This window comes from Canis lupus, chromosome 18 (genome assembly GCF_003254725.2).
Source record: "Canis lupus dingo isolate Sandy chromosome 18, ASM325472v2, whole genome shotgun sequence".
In the NCBI taxonomy this organism is placed as follows: Eukaryota; Metazoa; Chordata; class Mammalia; order Carnivora; family Canidae; genus Canis; species Canis lupus.
This window is the reverse complement of record NC_064260.1, coordinates 23,390,473-23,409,594: the sequence shown is the minus strand read 5'-3', so window position 1 is coordinate 23,409,594 and position 19,122 is coordinate 23,390,473. Positions and strand designations below refer to the sequence as shown.

Here is a 19,122-nt window from a genome sequence, read left to right as displayed (position 1 = left end):
GCTCTCAAGAAAATTCCAGTGTTCAACCCTAGAATCAGGGTCCCAAGTAACACCGAATGCTGATTACTAAACTTCCCCATGTACTGCGGATGAACCCTCGTGACTCAAAAGCAAGGGAAAGCAGACATTCAAAATAATCATCTGACATAAGTGAAGCACTGACATGCTGGCTTCCTATTCCTTTCTACTGAGGATGATGGATATTCTCCACTGTTGATGTATACTGATATTTGAATAAGGTTAGAAATAAAACAATTTTTTAAAAGTTACATTTAAAAAACTTTGGTGTTTCTGTTACAGTGAGTAATGGAGATGGTAAAAAAAAATCAACAATCACATTTAATGAATATTTATTATTAGCCAGAAATAGTGCTAAGATTTTTGTGTAAACTGCCTCATGTAATCATGACAACCACTCTAGGTGGTAGACATTTCCCATCCTTTTATGGATAAAGAAGCCAAAGCCCAAAGTAGAACAAGTCCGACAAGTTGGAAGAAAAAAGAAGTTTTAGAATTATTTTTAATTGTTATGAAGAATACTTAACATGAAATCTATCATCAATAAACTTTTAAAAGTACAATACACCACTATTGACTATAGATATAATGTTGTACACTAGATGTCTACAGCTTACTCATCTTGCTTAACTGAAACTATATACTTGATGATTACTAACCTCCCAATCCTCACCCCACCCCTAGTAACTTCCATTCCACTCTCTGATTCTAAAAATTTGTCTATTTTAGATCCTTCACGTAAGTGAAGTCATCACTTTTAATCACTGCTCTCCTTTGAAAAAGATTGGAGTCCAAGAAATTGGAAGAAATCACTGTTTAAAAGCCACAACTGTGCAATTGTATATACTCATTACAGAGAAAAATTGACTTAAAAAATTAATTACAAAATCAAAGAGTTCTTGGGACAGCTGGGTGGCTTAGCGGTTGATCATCTGCCTTTGGCTCATGGCGTGATCCCGGGATCCGGGATTGAGTCTTTAGGATTTTTTTTTTTTTCTAAGCATATGGCTACATTAAAAAGAAGAAGAAGAAAGAAGAAAGAAGAAGAAAGAAGAAGAAGAAGGAGGAGGAGGAGGAGGAGGAGGAGGAGGAGGAGGAGGAGGAGGAGGAGGAGGAAGAAGAAGAAGAAGAAGAAAAGAAGAAGAAGAAGAAGAAGAAGAAGAAGAAGAAGAAGAAGAAGAAGAAGAACAACAACAAAAACAACAACAACAACAACAACAACAATTAGGACTATAAGATTCTAATTTTAGATCTTTATTTATTCTATATCTTTACTTAGACAATGACATGATTTTCCATAAAATCTTTCACTGGTTTTTGAATTGAGTCATTATATGTAGTTTTCCAGGAATGTATAGCTAATCATATGCTATTACATAATTAAGTTTACTGAAATAAAAAAACGTTATATATAAAAAGTAATTTTTACAAAAGCAAACTGTTTTAGACTTTTAATACTTAAGATGTTTTAGCATACAAACCATTATTATAGACTTTAAGAAAATTTTATGCAACACTCAAGTGAAACTTCTGTAATATGGATGGTTGAGGCTGAAATAATGCAAAACCTCTGTGTTCCACAGGATTTACTCTCTAAACCATAAATCCCTTCCTAACATCCAAATACTGCCCCAACATCGCTGGCAAATTGGACCTGGTTCACATAAATGTTCCCAAGTTCTGGCAAACTTTTTGACAAATGAATGAAATCAGAGACTAGAGTGGATTGTCATATTCTATGGCAGATGCTTTATTGGAGGCATTACTTCTCAGCATAAATGAAATGAGCAGTCTTTAGGAAATGTTAAGAGGCTCATCAGTCTTTCAAGAAGAAAGAGAAAAACTATGTTTAGATAATGTAGCTTCTCTAGTTTTACAGTAAGTGATGAGTTCTTTTGTTTAGGGATAAGAACAATTTGGCAACTATGAACGTCACAGGTTATATTTTACTTTTTAATTCAGCTCTTTTACTTAAAAAATGTTTTGAGAGGTGCCCAGAAGAACAATTGGAATACTTAATTATACGTGCCTTGACTGTCGCAAACTTATAAATAATCAGTAAAGGAACCAGTTATGCACTATATCATATTTCTGACCTTAGGATTTGAGTTATGTTTCATATTCTACTTGTGGATCTTAAATACATGTACTGCTTTGCAGGCTGGGTCTCTCCCATTGGGTGTATCAACTTCAGTTGATATGTAGCTTGAATTCCTGTCAACTTGAGTTCATCATGTCCTCCTCTCAGACTCTTTCTCTTGTCCTCTACCATTCGGTATATGGCACCATCATTTACACAGCTTAGTAGAGAATCTGTCATGCTGGGTTTCTCCATTACATTAGATATATTTATCCTAGCTTTCTTTCTTGCCTTCTTCCTTTTTTTAAAGATTATTTATTTATTTATTTATTTATTTATTCATGAGCCCGATGTGGGACTCAATCCCAGGACCCCGGGGTCATGACCTGAGTCAAAGGCAGACACTGAACCGTTGAGCCACCCAGGCATCCCTGATCCAATCTTTCAAATAAATTAAAAAAATAAACACATAGCATTTTTTATAAATGTCCTTAAATAGTTGGTTTAAAGGAAGTCACTGTTTTTACTGTTGTTGTTGTTTTGTAATTAGTAATGGTATCTTAAAAGATGATAGGACAGTCCAAATACCTTAAACAGAGAAACTCAGGGTGTGGATAATAACTAAGATGTTAACTAATAACTGTACTTCTGCTTCGAAGAATAATTGCTTGTCACTATATTTTGCCTGAGCTATGGCCATAAAGTGTTGGAAAAAAACAAAAACCTATCCTTTACTTTGTGATAGGGTCCAAAAGAATTCAGAATCTAGTCATTAGAGGCACCTGGGTGGCTCAGCAGTTGAGTGTCTAGGGCATGATCCTGGAGTCCTGGGATCGAGTCCACATCAGGCTCCTTTCATGGAACCTGCTTCTCCCTCTGCCTGTGTCTCTGCCTCTCTCTCGAATAAATAAATTAGCTCTTCTTAAAAAAAAGAATCTACTCATTAAATTAATGTTCTTCTCAAAGTCTTTCAAGTATATACATCAGAAATGCATATCACAGGTTAAGAGACTTACACTTTCTCAGGTACATCAACTTATATTTCTACCTATAAATTGGATACTTCCTAAAACAAAAATAGTACAATAGATTGAATCAGAGGTTAGGAAATTATGGCCTGTGGGATAAACAGCCTGCTGCCTGTCTTTATAGCTTGCAAGCGAGGAAGCATTTTGTATATTTAAAAGATTGAAAACAAAATCAAAACAAGAATAATATTTGTAATGTAAAAACTATATGAGGTTCAAACTTCAATTCCATAAATCAAGTTTTGAGTTTTGTCAGTAAAAAAAAAAAAAAAAGTGTAAATTTGTTGTTCTCTCTTGCTCTAGAAGTACCCACACAAAACCTTCAATGTTGCCTCTTGGTCTACAGTGCCAAAGATATTTACTCTATGACCCTTGACAGAAAAAGGTTGATCAGTGAACTCAATGAGACTTGGAAATGACCAAGTAATTTCTTTTTGGCATTTTAGAGGTCAAAAATCAAATCGACCCCAATGATTGTAGAGATACACAAAATGAATATATTGATTGGTTGACTCACAAAATATAGACAAATTCTGATACAAACTTAAAAAGAGTGTATTTGAGATTTGAGAAAGTATAGTGAAATCTTGCTTTTGATCACTTAGCTTTCTTCCATTTTGACTCAACTTAGAAGTTAACAGCTGCTCTTTCTCTTTTTGACTGTAGCAACTTAATACGGCTTACATTGTTATCCTCATGGTACAGCAAATGCAGAAAAGTCAAAATAATTATGTTCCATGTAAGCAGAATAAATATAATGTTTAGTAAAAAAAAATTAAGGTATTTAGCATTAAGATAATTTGGTCATCTCTTAATAGGACACTTTTTTCTTATATTGTTCATTTAAAGTGTAAGACTTCTCTTTTCTTAATGATTTTATTTTTTGTTCCATTTTATTTTTTTTTTACAAATCTTACATATAACTACTACATAGCTGGTCACTATGCTATTTATGTAGATTTACATTATAAAGCAATAAAAATAAGTTGAAAGGGATGCCGATATCAACATGAAATTAATTTGCCAAGCAGCCCAGGTGGCTCAGTGGTTTGGCGCTGCCTTCAGCCCAGGGCATGATCCTGGAGAACCGGGATCGAGTCCCATGTCAGGCTCCCTGCATGGGGCCTGCTTTTCCCTCTGTCTGTGTCTCTGCCTCTCTCTCTCCCTGTGTCTCTCACGAATAAATAAATAAAATTAAAAAAAAATTAATTTGCCATATTATGATAAATTGATAATTTACTGTTATTATTCTGAAAAGAATGAATTGTTCTACTGATTTTGTCTCTTTGAATGTCGAACACTCTCTAATCTTTGTCAGCAAAGGTGTTAATTTACATGTTTACATTCTGTTTACATATATTTTTAAAAACTTCTCTTATTTTCAGGTAGTATAAATCCCTTAGATCTGAACACTGAAACTGTCCTTGAGGAAGTGTAAGTCTCTTTCCATTTTCCAACCCAAATGAGGAAATACAATTTATGTTTCATTAAGCTAACAACAGAGAGCAACCTTTCCCCTTCATGTGACGTCAAATTTTAACACTGGATGGTCACAACTTGAAACTGAACTTTATGCTCATTTTTGTTGAAAAATTTGTGTTGTTTCAGAATAAGTGATATGTGTTGATTTTGTACCCTGATTGAAATAACTATTCAGGAGACTGGAGCACCATTCTTTATAATTCAGTGTGATAGTGTATTCCATCACCCAGCAGCTCAATTTCTTTCTTCTACCATCTGTTCTTTCTTTCTTTCCTCTCTGCCAAAAATCGATAGAACTCAATGAGTAAAATTGAGCTGTTCTGTAACCCAACCATATTGGGATTATTTTGTTCACAATACATTGACCTAGTTCTTACACTGGTCCAGTTTAATTAGGTAAGCCCTCTGTTTATAAAAATGCACATTTACTAAACTGTAAACATTAAATGAGTGTTATAAAAGCAGCCAAAATGTTATTGTTTCAACAGTCAAGATTTTAAGATGGCAACACTTGGCAAACATTAAGCCACACACTGTCTGTTTTCAGCTTGGAAATCTCTTTATGCAGCAAGAGCTTTTCATGAGAATCAATTGTACGCATCCAAGGAGATTTGATAAATAATTTTTAAATGCAAGGAAGTCTGAAAATATTATCAGAGATTTTACATATATATGTATTTCTCTAAAGGCAAGTCTATCACAATATTCACAAAATCCTAGAATAATTTTCAGTTTCTCTATTCCATTTGAAAACTCTATATAAAGTTTTTGCATGCATATCAAATCTATCTCATGATTGTCACAAATATAAATACAGCAAATGGAATAAACTGTAATGGCATTTTTTTAACAAACCATAATTGTCACAATGTTTGCTGTTGTACGGCCTTATTAGCATGAAAAACATCATAGCAAAACTCTATTTAAAAATTTAAAAATTCACAGCAATGTTTAGCACCTGAAGAAACTGCAGTAGTTGCACTGTGTCTAGCCTTTGATTTTGTGTACTTCTTTAAATAACAAAAAGTCACTTACATTTTTAAAATGAAATAAGATTTTATAATTAGGAATATGGGCAAGATGTAAAGCAATACATATATAAAAATGCTTTATCACAAGCGAGTGAGTTGTTGTAACTTGGAGTACCAAGATGTGTTCGCCTTCCATAACTTATGTCAAGGCTGTGCTAACAAAGCTGTTTGCCCCTGATGTCTCATTTATCTTTTCAACTTGAAGACTGAAATTGCAGTGTGGTTGGTGACACTTACATTTGTCATTCTCCTTCTTTTCATTTTTCTTTTTAAAACATTTTTTTTCATTTCTTGCTAGAACTCTCTTAGTGGAAGGCACTTCATTTTTAAATAAAAGGAGCCTGGAAGATAAACAGCTTTAGGTCTTAGTATCTGTTAAATATGAAGTCATTTAATAGTACAAGTGATATCTTCTCTACTAAAAAACCTTAAAGATTCATACAAAGGAATTGTTATCAGTTGTGGTCAGTTTTAACAAATAGCATCTCATTTTTAAAATTGATTTCATCTTTATTATGTGCATTAATAAGAACATTGCACTCTGTGATCACATTATTTAATGTTACTTCCCAAGAAAGTGTCATTTTTTTCTGTGATTGATTGATTGTAGGCTATTCATTGTGACCTAACAGCAAAAAGATGGAATTTTGGTTTTTAGAGGAAAGAAGAAAATTCCGAAAAAAAATATTTAATCTCTTTTTGAATCTTTTTACGAGTATGAGTTCCGATATCTAAAGACTAAAATTATAATGATTCCTATTTAAAAAGCAGTAAACTCATTAAAATTAATTTAAAAATCACATTTTGTTCAGTAAACAAGGTTTATAGTAAAGAACATTTATATAGATACATAAATTATAATGATTATGTATAATGCCCAAATTTTAGCATGGTAAGCCAGTGATACTACATATCCGGTAAGCCAACTTATTGATTTTATTAATTATAAAATTGAATCCTTAGATAATTCATTGTTTTCACTCTTGAAGACTTGTGGCAGAGACAGGGCTTGCATCCACAGTTTTTTGACCATTTTACATTGCTCCATTGTTTTCACAGGTAATGTAAGTAACGGAGAAACTTAATGCTCCTAATTTCTTCTCTATACTGAGAAGTGTTTTTATATAATAGCCAATGTTAGTTACAATTTGCAATAATATTATTTTCATCACAATATTTAATGTTTTGGGGGATAATGTAGAATTTTCACCACTGAGTATACATTAAAATCATCTGCTGAGACTGAGAAACAATGAAATAGGGACACCTGACTTTAATGTAGCATCAATTATATTAGCTTCAACATTTTTGAAAGCTTGTCAAGTTTGAGATCATTGCTGTAGTGGTATATAGTTCAATACAAGCTTGAACCCTCAAGAAAACAGTTAATATATTACAGCCAAGTAGCAAATAAGTTTAAGTCATTCTCTGATAAATTTAGATAATGAAGATAATTGTAAAACTATACGTTAAAAGATAACTCAAATGGCGGAAAAGACTCTTACATGTTGTGAAATAGTAGGTATTATGACAGTATCCCAACTGGTTCCCATCAAATTCTGAAATAAGATCCTATTCTACTAATCTTCTAAGTTATTTATGAAATGGTATAAATTGACTTAATAAAGTACATAATTTCCATAATTAGCCATTATTCACTTCTCTCTAGGTTTAGAAAAATGTGATACCCTTATTGGAAGCATACATTTATTTTTTCTACCAGATAAATTTGTAGAAAGTCTCTTCGTTCTTCTTCATACTTCTTTGTGTATTTGTAATATTGTTGGTTATCTTATTAACGAAAGCAACCAACGTCACGGAAGCTTTACTGTTTCAAACATTAGAAGTTAAAGCATAGATCTCTGTGCACATGAGCTGCAAACAGAACAAGTGAGTTTGTAAAAACACCACACGCTAAATTAGTAAAAAAAGAGAGGAGCTATGCACGTTAATTTAGTTTGAATTTTTGCAAAAATTTTTTGACTATAAGGAAAAACAATCCAGGAGACACATAATTTTGGCTTACTACCTCTTTATTTTTCATTCTCTTTTTTCAGAAGCAGTGGTTTCTAATTAAATATCAGCCTGGAACACGGAATTCCAGAACTTTTTTTCCAGTTATGTATGAATTATCCTTGATTTTTAACCATGGAGCCTTTATTTGTATTAGGTAATACCTCATTTACTGAGTGAGATATGGTTGTTATCATCTATGGGAATTAAAATAGTAAATATCTCAAACAAAAACAACTGGACCTGTCACCTATTTTTTCTAATAATTTATAGCAATTATTGTTTTAGCCTATGGCCCACTTCTCTATTTCATTTCTGGCTTTAAAACATTGTAGTCATTACTGAAATGGTTGGTTTTTGAGTTTTTTTCTGATTTTTTTTTTTTTAAGATTTTATGTTTTTATTCATGAGAGACATAAAGAGGGAGAGAGAGAGAGGCAGAGACACAGGCAGAGGGAGAAGCAGCCTCCATGCAGGGAGCCCGACGTGGGACTCAATCCTGGGACTCCAGGGCCATGCCCTGGGCCAAAGGCAGGCACTAAACTGCTGAGCCACGCAGGCTGCCCCACACACAGGTCTTTAAATAAATTTTCTCACCGTAAATTAGGAATAATAGATTCTACCTCATAGGGTTATTACTAGGACTGTGCTAATATAAGAGTATGTGGTCAAATATTTAAAAATGACATTATGTGAAGTGGTTGTAGTTATCAGGTATTGTCATTAGCAAATAAGCAAGAGTACCCTTTCTTAGGTATAGCTAGAAGCCCAAACATAAGAGAGAAATGTTTATTTAGCCACAGAGTATTATTGAAATACAATCATAATTTTCATCAGTGCATAAGAGGTTTTGGAGATAAAAATATCAGATTTATTCTAGGAAATTCATTGCAAAAACCTATTTTAGTAGCAATTCAGAATAAATTGTGGCAATGAATTTATCAATGAATTAGGATATAAGCAAGATTACAAGAAATGGTTCCCAAACTTCATTCAAGTATCTTTTTACAAGTGTTTACCTTTGGTTTTATCCTTTAATATCCCTATTAAAATAGTATAGTATATGAAATTAATTGCCATTTTCCTATATAAATGTTATTTCCTTAAAATCATAAATATGGGCCATTGGAAAAGATGATTCATTTGGAAAGTGTTTGATAATTTATAAGTAAGATATCTCCCAAACATTGGCCAACATGAATTCATAAAATTTAGGGTGTAGAAAAATATCTCTTTATATTACTAATTTAATTAATTGCTTTACTTATTTAAAATTACATCTAAAATAATATATTAATTGAGGGATGATGCTTTCTGATCTCATTTTATGAAAATATTTTGTTCAAAGTATTTCTATGCATCTTTGATAGTAGAATATTCAATATTATTTAAACTGAATTTCATGTCACCACTGTTCAACACTTTAACTTTACTGTTTCTGAAAATCAAAGGCAAAACCAAAACCAAAAATATTCACTTTTATAGAATAAAAGCAGTTACATTTTTTGACTTTGGTATATATTTGTTCTCACTACTCACTGTATTGCTTCTTTAATTGAGCTTTAAGATATGTATATATGTGTGTATATATATCATAAATACATATATTAAATATAAATAACATAGAAAACACACATATATATAACTTCAAATTTTAAGTTTGTTCCTCGAAGTATAATGTATAGGATAAAGATAATTTATAATTTATAGGATAAACATAATTTTGTACAAAGCATCTGATTCATGGAAAAAGTTCAATTTTAGGATTAATAATTTAGAATTAAAATGCCACTCCAACATTGTGGTTTTTGACAAGTTACATTATCACTAATATTCATTCTTGATTATCTGGAAAATAGATTTTAATGGTCTTTGCATTTGAACTTGAGTTTCAGAAGGACTCACCAGCAACTGTATTAATTAATCACTTGTATTTTCTTGACTTTGCTGTACAACTCCTCACCCAAGATCCCAGCCTCCATGTAGCAGCTCTCTTCCCAAGTATTTATGGGGGTTCCCAGAGACCGTCTCATTGCATTTTCAGTAACAAATCTAATTCAAGGACGCCTGGGTGGCTCAGTGGTTGAGCGCCTGCCTTTGGCTCAGGGTGTGACCCTGGAATCCCAGGACCGAGTCCCACTTCAGGATCCCTGCATGGAGCCTGCTTCTCCGTCTGCCTGTGTCTGCCTCTGTGTCTCTTATGAATCAATCAATCAATCAATCAATCAATCTTTTAAAAAAATCTAATTCAGCTAGCATCAGGATCAACCAAATAATGCTATTAGCTGTGAACCTCCATTCTCTCTATTCCCCTGGGGCCTTGCAGTGCTAGGTGACACAGACACAGCTTCACTAAGCCACCAAGAAGTGAAGCCTTTTCTGGAATTCTTCAGCAAGGAATTACCTCTAAGATCTTGAAGTGCGTCTTGGTTGTTTGTAAGTTGAAAGTAATGATCCTCTCCCACTTCTGCTATGAAAGGAGTAAAGCTTCTATCTGTAATTTGAAAAGTGCTTTAAATGAAATACAGTTCTCAGTGTTTCCTTAAACTTCTCTTTAAAACACAACAAAGCCAGTCCAGAGGCATAGGGGCCAAAAGGCAAATTGAATGACATCTTGCTATACTTTAGAAGCATCTCCCAAGTTTTATCCCTGAAATTTGTTATGAAATTTCTCTCCTGTCTCCCTTTTCCCAGGTTCCAAAACAAATGAGGTCCCCAGTTCCTGAAACTGAGCCACGTCTGGATCTCATGTTTGGCTCTAGCTGGGCTCTCTGCTTTATTTCCCTCTCCACATTGACCCTTGTAAAATCCTACTGGCCTGTACATATGGGATTGACTCTACTAGTTACCGATAATAACAGCATGTAACTTTTTCTATAGTGACTCTTTTTATTAGAGAAAAATGGACTAAATAAATGACATTTCAGAGCAAACTTTATGCACACAGGTGCTTCTGCCTCATACTTAGAAATATCATTAAAATATTACAGTATTTTTGGTAGGAATGACATGAAGATGAATAATCTTGCACTTTCAGTAACATGAAACTCAAAATATAAACATTTTATTCCAAGTAAATCCAATAAAATCTTATATTAAATACTGTATACTTAAGCTGGCTAGACTCTCAGGATGGGAATTAGGGTCAGGATTAAAATTAGTATAGAGCCAAGCAGTTTTTGAATGTATTGTTGCTATTTTTAATGATATGCTGTATCAGTGTGCTGGCAAATTTACAGCATCAAGTGAATTTAAATATTAATTCTTCCAGGATATTTAAGAAAGTGAATATATTCATATTTTCTCCGCTGACATTGGTTTGTCAACACTTTAAATATCTCTTTGCTTTTGATTTGAAGTAAAGTCAATATGCAAAAGTATTTCACTTATGAATGAGCACACTTGTCCTGCACTTGCTCTGTACCAGTTCTAAAGTCAGACCATAGAGCTCCAGCAGTTCTCTCCATAAACTAAGGTGTTTCTACGATCTCCAAAGCAGAAAAAAAAAATACAGTATAGAAAGAAATCATTTCATACAGACTTCAAACCACCGATTTCATGGACTTGCCAACGATTTTTATAGTTTAGCAGAGTAAAAACCTTCTAACGTTGGTTTTCCTAAGGTAGCGGAGCCAAAACTCCTGGTGTCCCGTGGGTGTACTCGGGGTGATTTGTGGTATAGGTGGCATTTGTAGTGTAAAGATTGTGCACTCCCATTTTAACCTCTGAATTGATCAAAAAGTATTTCAATAAAAAGCATTCTCTTCTGCTCATGCCAAAGAACAACTTTTGTCTTAATTCTGGTGAATAATTTTGTTGGAGCAAGGAGAACAGGGCCTGTGGTAACTTCAAGTTCAGATAGCTTTGACACTCAGCTAGCTCTGAGGACTTAACCTGTGTTTCTTAACCTCTTTGAACAGCAGTCTTCTCACCTGTAAATTGAAATACCTCCACTGGGACACCTAGTGGCTCAGTGGTTGAGCATCTGCCTTCGGCTCAGGTCATGACCCAGGGGTCTCGGGATCGAGTCCCACATCAGGCTCTCCACAGAGAGCCTGCTTCTCCCTCTGCCTGTGTTTCTCATGAATAAATAAATTAAAACCTAAAAAAGAGAGAGAGAGAGAAAGAGAGAGAGAAAGAGAAAGGGTTAGTTGTCTGAGTCACAAAGAGAAGTGTTTTCTTGGACAAAAACTCCTTGAGTATCATAGAATGAAGAGACTACATTCTCTGGATGGAACACATCTGTTTATGTCTTAATTAGCACTGCTTTTATTAGGAAACCTTTTTAGGGGCACGTGGGTGGCTCAGTGGTTGAGCATCTGCCCTAAGCTCAGGTCATGACCCTGGGGTCCCAGGAGCGAGTCCCACATCGGGCTCTCCACAGGGAGCCTGCTTCTCCCTCTGCCTGTGTCTCTACCTCCTCTCTCTGTGTCTCTTAGGACTGAATAAATAAAATCTTGAAAAAAAAATAAATTACTTACTTCATAAAGTTATTATAAGGATAATGTATATAAAAGATGTGAAGGGGGTAGCTTGGATGGCTCAGTGGTTTAGCACCGCCTTCAGCCGAGGGTGTGATCTTGGAGACCCGAGATCGAGACCCACGTCGGGCTCCCTGCATGGAGTCTGCTTCTCCCTCTGCCTGTGTCTCTGCCTCTCTCTCTCTCTGTGTCTCTCATGAATAAATAAATAAAATCTTAAAAAAAATGTGAAGGGCACCTGGCTTAGGACAGAACTAAATAAATATTCAGTTTTTCTTTTACTCCACAAAATGGTCTATAGTATTCAATACCAATATTTGGTGCAATTTTGTTAGTGATCATAAACATGGAATCGCTTTACTCCTCAAGAGTCTACTTTTACTAAAAGGGGACAATATCTTAAATTTTATTAAGATCTCATGACTATCTTTTATGGTTTAAAAAACCACAAATTATTTCAGAAATAAATATGGATCATAAATCATCATATTTTGAGAATCAACTTATGATCCTTATGCCTGTGTTTATTCCTTCTAGTGTGAAAATTTATGCTTCCTATTGTGGGACTTTTGTATTCTTGGTTTCAGTGTTTCTTTTCTGGCTTTCTAACAGCAAAATGTCCAAAATATGAAACTCACATTAAGCCCATTAGAACACAATTGCCCATACCCAGCTTGTCCTCACCAATTGTCCACACCACTGAAGCTAGTGGCTAATAAATTAGGGTATTTTCAATCCTCAAATTACTAGAACCATTAATGCTTAGATTGCATCAAAGCTAAAAAAGCCTAGCCATATTTTTTGACAGTTTATTCTGTGGCTGAATTATAGTATCACTAAGTAACACACTCCTAAAACTGCAAATTGCCTTAATGTTGAATGCTTTTCTCTAACTGGTGCGAAGAGGTGGTATTCTAATTTTATTTCTCCTACAATTACTATGTCAGCGCTCTTGGAAATACAGCAAGGTTAGACTGATAGAGCTTTATGTAGGAGTTGTTCATATAAAATGTTTTACTATTTAGTAGGATTTTTCCTAAGGAAAATACATTTATAAAGATGAGTGCTTCCAAAAAAAAAGAGGGATCCCTGGGTGGCGCAGCGGTTTGGTGCCTGCCTTTGGCCCAGGGTGTGATCCTGGAGACCCGGGATCGAATCCCACGTCGGGCTCCCGGTGCATGGAGCCTGCTTCTCCCTCTGCCTGTGTCTCTGCCTCTCTCTCTCTCTCTCTCTGACTATCATAAATAAATAAATTAAAAAAAAATAAAAAAGAAAGAAAGAAAACCACTTTATTTCTTTTAAATTATTGTAAAATAAAAAAAGGTAGTGTGAAAGAGGTGTTTATTTTAATTTGCTGCTTTTGGAAGGTTTAGCAATCTTAGATACACTGGGTATTTCTGTGGGTGTAGAAACAAACCTTCAATGTCACCGTAACTGTATAAAGCACTAAAATATCAATTAGAATTTTGTGAATATTGTACCTTTAAGACCTTGGTAAACAATTTGAAGTGGCTATTCACTATGCTCAGTGGCAGATTTTTCTAAAGAGTTTTTGTAAAGAGGAGAAATTGGGCAAAATATACAGTCTGGTTTTGTTTTGGGGGGCAGGGGGACTGAAAAAAAGTCAAAAATATTTTGAGTTAATGATGATGCAAAAAGTCATTGCTAACCAGATCCAGCAAGTCAAATGAGGCTTGTTTATGAAATTACAAACTCTTACAGAGGCCAGCTTTAAAAATTAGTCCGTAAAATTTTCTTCAATTTAGGACTGAACTGTGACCTATTTTACAAGTTTTGGAATTGTCATCTACAAAAACCAACATGCACAGTTTCCTTCTTTGCTGTCATCTTGTAGAATAATTACATTCTATAGAAAACATGGTGTTAAAAATTCTAAAGAAACAAACATAATTCAGGGCATCATAGTAATATGCAATGATCAATGAAAGAACAGTTAGCAAAAGAATTTTACCAAATACTTTTTCTTAAAGATTTTATTTATGTGAGAGAGAGAGAATGGTTGGAGACAAAGGGAGAGGGAATAGCAGACTCCCTGCTGAGCGGGAAGCCCCATGTAAGGCTCAATCCCAGGACCCTGAGATTATGATCTGAGCTGAAGGTTAAGTGTTTACACTTAACCAACTGAGCCACGCAGGCGCCCCCTCAATCATTTTTTATTCGCAATTTATTCAATCAATATTTTTTGAATACCTATAGTGTACTAGGCACTGTTATGCAGAGGATGTACAAGAAGACACAGAGACATGTGGTATTACCCAATTGACATTTATGATCTGGTTGTGGAGAGGGATTGTAAAAAAAAAAAAAATTATGGCAAAAGTGAATATATAGAGTTTAACTCCATATATTCAAACAAATAGGATATCATGAGAAAATTTAGCAGTGGGATCTGTTACAGCTTGTCATATCAGGGAAGCTATCACTGAAGTAGTGCTATTTAAGTTGAAATACAAGATTCAAGTTAATCAAGTGGAGAGGAGTGGGAGAGGATTGCAAAAGTCCAGACCAAAGTCATAGCATCTGCTAAAGACCCAAGACAGAAAAGAACTATAGATCTAAGTGTGCTGAAGATGAAAAGAATTGATGAGATACTGGCTCTTTCAGGTAGGGACTCAAGCAGAAGAGATGCATAATGTGATGATACTTTAAGAGGATCCCTCTGATTATTCTGTGCCCAATGTATTGAATAGTGTAGTTGAATTTATTGAGAATAACGTTGCATTAGTCCAGGTAAGAGGATGGTGTCTCAAACTGATGTTAGTGGTGGCAAGTGAAAGATGACTGTAAGTTTAAGAGGTATTTTAAGGGTAGGATTAACTGTGACTTAAGAAATTTAGTTAATTGCAATAACTGTGCACTTTTCTATAGTTAAAATATCAAAGGTATCTTAGTCAGAATATTACAATTGCTGGGAAAATTTGTGTGCTCTGGTTCTTCCAAAAAGACAACTAGTGCTACTTTCATACACACATATACTCCATTAAAGTAAGCAAACTTGCAAAATCCACCCTCTGACTTTTTCTGAGCAGATCTGCTCTGGAGTCCCCTTAACCCTGTTATTAGTCAGTGTGTGGTCAGCAACAAACTTTGTACATGAATTCTCAGATTAGCATTCAGCAGGTTCAGAAATCCAGGCTTTTGAGATCCCTGCAGATGTTATTCATTTTTCAAGGATGAAGTGTGGTATTTCAAGGGATGTAGACATTTTTCAGTAAGGAAAACTGTCAATAGCTAGCAATTATACCTGCATTTTTGCAGGTAAACAAACACATTGTAAAACATTGTTATAAGGAATTTGGAGAAGTAGAGATACCAGTGTGAGGAAAAATAGATTCTAGTACTCAAAGGAAGTTAATGATTACATCCTTTCTCATGCCACTGAAAATAGTACATTTTTTGCCTATGGAAATATTCCGGATAATCTTAAAATTGCATTCAGTATTCAATCACTTGCTCAGTATATACTCAGTTTGAAAATTACAATGCCAATTGCTAATTTGGTGGGGGGGTGATATAAAGAAAAACCGAAACAAAAGATTCTATACATGTATTTTAAATCAGTGCAGGCATACAGATTGAACATTTCAAGTCTGGTTATCCACCTTTAGGTGAAAAGGTTAGTTATAAGTAAGGATTAGGTCTTGATATTGTTATACAGAGTCCCTTTAACAAAAGAAATTGAGACGTTCTTGAAGGGATTAACATTTTATGGGTCAGGATGAAGGACTATGACTTTCATTCAAATAAATATATAAGGAAAAAATCCTATGGCTAGAACACACAGCTGGTGAAAAACATAATATTCCCACATACATTTCATGTCTTTTTGACATGTGTATCTTCACTGTATACAGACTTATATGCGTACAAACTTTCCCACAGAAACATGCCACATACGTAGAATTGGAATGTGTATTTTACAAATAATCCCTTCACAGACAATTCAGGCAATAAATACTAAGCAAAGTAATGAAACTATCTTTTCCTGTGGCTCACTCAATTATGCAACATTAATCTAAATAATTTTTTTCTAATAAATTATTTTGTAAATACTTTCAAGTATAGAATGACCCATGAATGCTATCATAACTCTAACAATAGCATTTTAAGGGTCACACTTTAAGAGGTTTGTGATTACCTGTCAGGAGGGAAAGTTTGGAAAGAGTACTTTTCTGCTATAAAGCTCACAGATGGAGACTTTAATCTTGAGTCGAATCCAAATAACTGAGTAGTCATAATACTTCGGTCACCTTAGGAATATAAACCCGATTATTTCTTTTTTCCCCTGATGCCTCATGTAAATGCTGGTAACCACTGATTCTAGAGGATGAAACAAAACAAAACAAAACAAACCATTCCACAATAAAAGGTCTCGTTATAATTCACAAAATTCCAATTGGAAAGAATTGTCTAGACACCCTAAGAAGTTGGAATCATTATAACGTCTTCAGGAAGAAAAAACTTTAAAGATATTTAGACATTACATCATTCTTTTTGTTTCTAAGTTAGCCTGAGAAATATTTAGGAATCAGGTATTTTACATGTAGTGTTACAGAGGCAAAGAAATTCATAGACTCTTGCCAGTAGCTCCATCATAAATCAGATGTAGACTAATATGGTATTCAGAACAAAGACTGAGCTTTCTGAATCTTCCTTAATCATACAGTTAAACTGGATATATTTGAAAGTAATTATGTTATGTTGCCCAAATGTCAGAATAATATAACTTTAACAAAATCTCAGATCACATCAGCAAATAGAATACACACTTTAAATACTTTTCTTGGACAAATTAGAGTAGAAATGTATTTGAAACATTTTGACTTCAATCTTTTTCATCTTCCCCTATATAATTAAAATAAGCTAGTGAACATAGAGAAGCAGCAAGTGTTAAAGCAGAGAAGACTGCATTTGGTAACTTCTTAAGGGCATATTTGATACAAGTTGACACATTTCTAATCTTATACCCAAGAGAAATTCCCAAAATTGAAAAGATGGCCTGTTTGAGGTCAAGTGCTTTTGTCGAGTTATTTGGGAAGAACAAGGCACACCTGCCCAAAATGCATCAACCTCTGGAAATGTAGAAGCTGTGGACTGGGAAGGCATAGAGTTGATGAAAGCTAAAATACATTCAAGTTCTCCCAGAAACTTTGGAGTAACTTAAAAAAAAAAAAAAAAAAAAAAAGAAAGAAAGAAAAAGAAATCTATGAAAATCTAATGGGACTTGAGCCCATTTGAGTCTAATTAAAAGAGACACTATTTTCTGTAGTCCTGGATACACTGATCCAACCATAGGCGGAATCCTGCATAATGGAAATCTTACATGGGAAAACGTGTTGATAGATAGGTCTTGAGTTGGAAGTATGAGGTCGCTGGTTTATATCCTGAGGAGAAAACCTGGACATATTCCATGAAAAACAGCTGCTTTCGTAAAATGTAATGTCTTGCACACAAATGGAATTGAACTAGCTACTGTCATTTTAAGGATTCCACGAGTCTCCAAGCAAGATGGACATTCGGACTCAGTGCCCCTTCAGCATGAAAATATAATTTTCTCTGACATAAATCAATAGCGGAAGAAAATACACAGCAGTCGGAGTGCATACCTTACGACCTGGCTCACCCACGTCTACTGAGACGTGCTCTGCAGCCTGGAACGTTTGTGCGCGGGCGGCAGCGTCCGCGTTCGCGTCCCAGTCGGCCGGCGGGGGCCCCGGAGGCTGCGCACCTGTGCCCTTTCGGCGGCCACAGTGTGAACACGAACATGGAGGGCCGTCCAGGCCTCTCACCGTAAAAGTCGGTCTGCCTATTGCTCCGCGTAGTTCCGTCAATGTTTCCTCCAAGTATTTTGAGGTCTTGAAGCCTTTTTTTATCTGGTGAAGAAACGTTTCCAACTATTGGGCCGCTTAAAAAAGAAACAGGTGCAGGTTGCGCTCCCCCGCCCTCCCGGTCAACCCTCGTAGAACTCCGGGAACTCAGAGATCTCGCGAGGCCTGGCGCCTTGGGCCGCGTGCTCTCGGTTGGCCGCCGGGTGGGGGGGGGGGGGCAGAGATCTCGCGAGGCCTGGCGCCGTGGGCTGTGTGCTCCCGGTGGGCCGCGGGTCGGCCTGGGTCCCTCTCCTTGGAGACTTCTCCGAGGCCCTTTGCGTCCCACCAGACTCACCCTGTCCCTCTCCTTCTCGTCTTTTTTTTTTTCTCTCCAACGCTAACCTGTCTTACTATTTTTAGTATTTCCAAGGCTGTGTGTTACCTTATCATTCTAACAGACGGTAAGCCGTCGAGCCCGCAGTACCGCCCGCCCCTTACGTCATGCGATGCGGCCGCGGCAGGTGCAGCTGAGCGGGCGCGACGCTGGAGGGGCAGGCCGCCCGAGTGAGCAGGCTTCGCGGCGGCTCCGGGCAGCGCCCTGTGCCGCCCGCCGGCTCCGGGAGACATGGTGCCGCTCGGCTCGGGCGCCCCGCGGCCGTCGGGGTCTGAGCCGGGAGGACGATCAGGGCGCCGGGCCTCAGCCCCCCGAGGCCGCCCAGGCGCTCGTTCCCCCAGGACACACGGCCCCAGCCCCGCGTGGTGTGCAGCAGAGCGGGGCGGGGGGAGGGGGGGGCGGCCGTGTGCTGCGCCTGAGCCTGCGCCTGCGCCGTGCGCCCCACGCCCCGCCTTTCGGGAGGCCCGGCCGGCGGCGCGCACGCGCAGACCCCTTCGGACCGGGAGAAAGAGCTTGAGAGACTCAGAAAACGTGAAGTGACACGTTGTATTTTTCAGTTCTAGGCAAGAATTGCCGTTCTAGGAAAGTGTTCAGTTTTTTTATTCAGTGCTTCTTAATCAGTTTTAGCTGAAGTAGACATTAAATATTCATTGCACCGATTTTATAACCTTTCTCAGATTCCGTTTACTGAAAATATATATTTTTTACTTTGGAAATTTATATTAAAAATAAGTTAGAATCCTCCTAGGGAACCAGCAGAAACAGGC

At 36.3% G+C, this 19,122-nt stretch overlaps 1 protein-coding gene and 1 long non-coding RNA gene across 9 annotated transcripts in view; one reads left to right on the top strand and one right to left on the bottom strand.

The window, feature by feature from the left end:
* Nucleotides 1–19,122, top strand: part of SEMA3A (semaphorin 3A) — a 453,431-nt gene that overhangs the window by 273,639 nt on the left and 160,670 nt on the right. The window contains exon 1 of one of the 7 annotated variants that reach the window (XM_035701942.2): nt 17,923–18,075. The exons of the other annotated variants lie outside the window; for them this stretch is intronic. The gene's annotated coding sequence lies outside the window, so the exon portion shown is untranslated. Of the gene's footprint in view, nt 1–17,922; nt 18,076–19,122 lie in introns of those variants that run through there. 7 annotated transcript variants of the gene reach the window in all.
* Nucleotides 1,741–18,732, bottom strand: LOC112661265 (uncharacterized). Of its 2 annotated transcripts, none has more exons than XR_007403401.1 (3): nt 18,404–18,732; nt 11,585–18,027; nt 1,741–10,146 (listed from the first exon to the last, which is right to left on the bottom strand). It is a non-coding gene; the product is annotated as an uncharacterized LOC112661265 (long non-coding RNA). The 2 variants fall into 2 exon arrangements; XR_007403400.1 differs by lacking the exon at nt 18,404–18,732 and having other exon boundaries at nt 11,585–11,754; nt 16,293–17,919.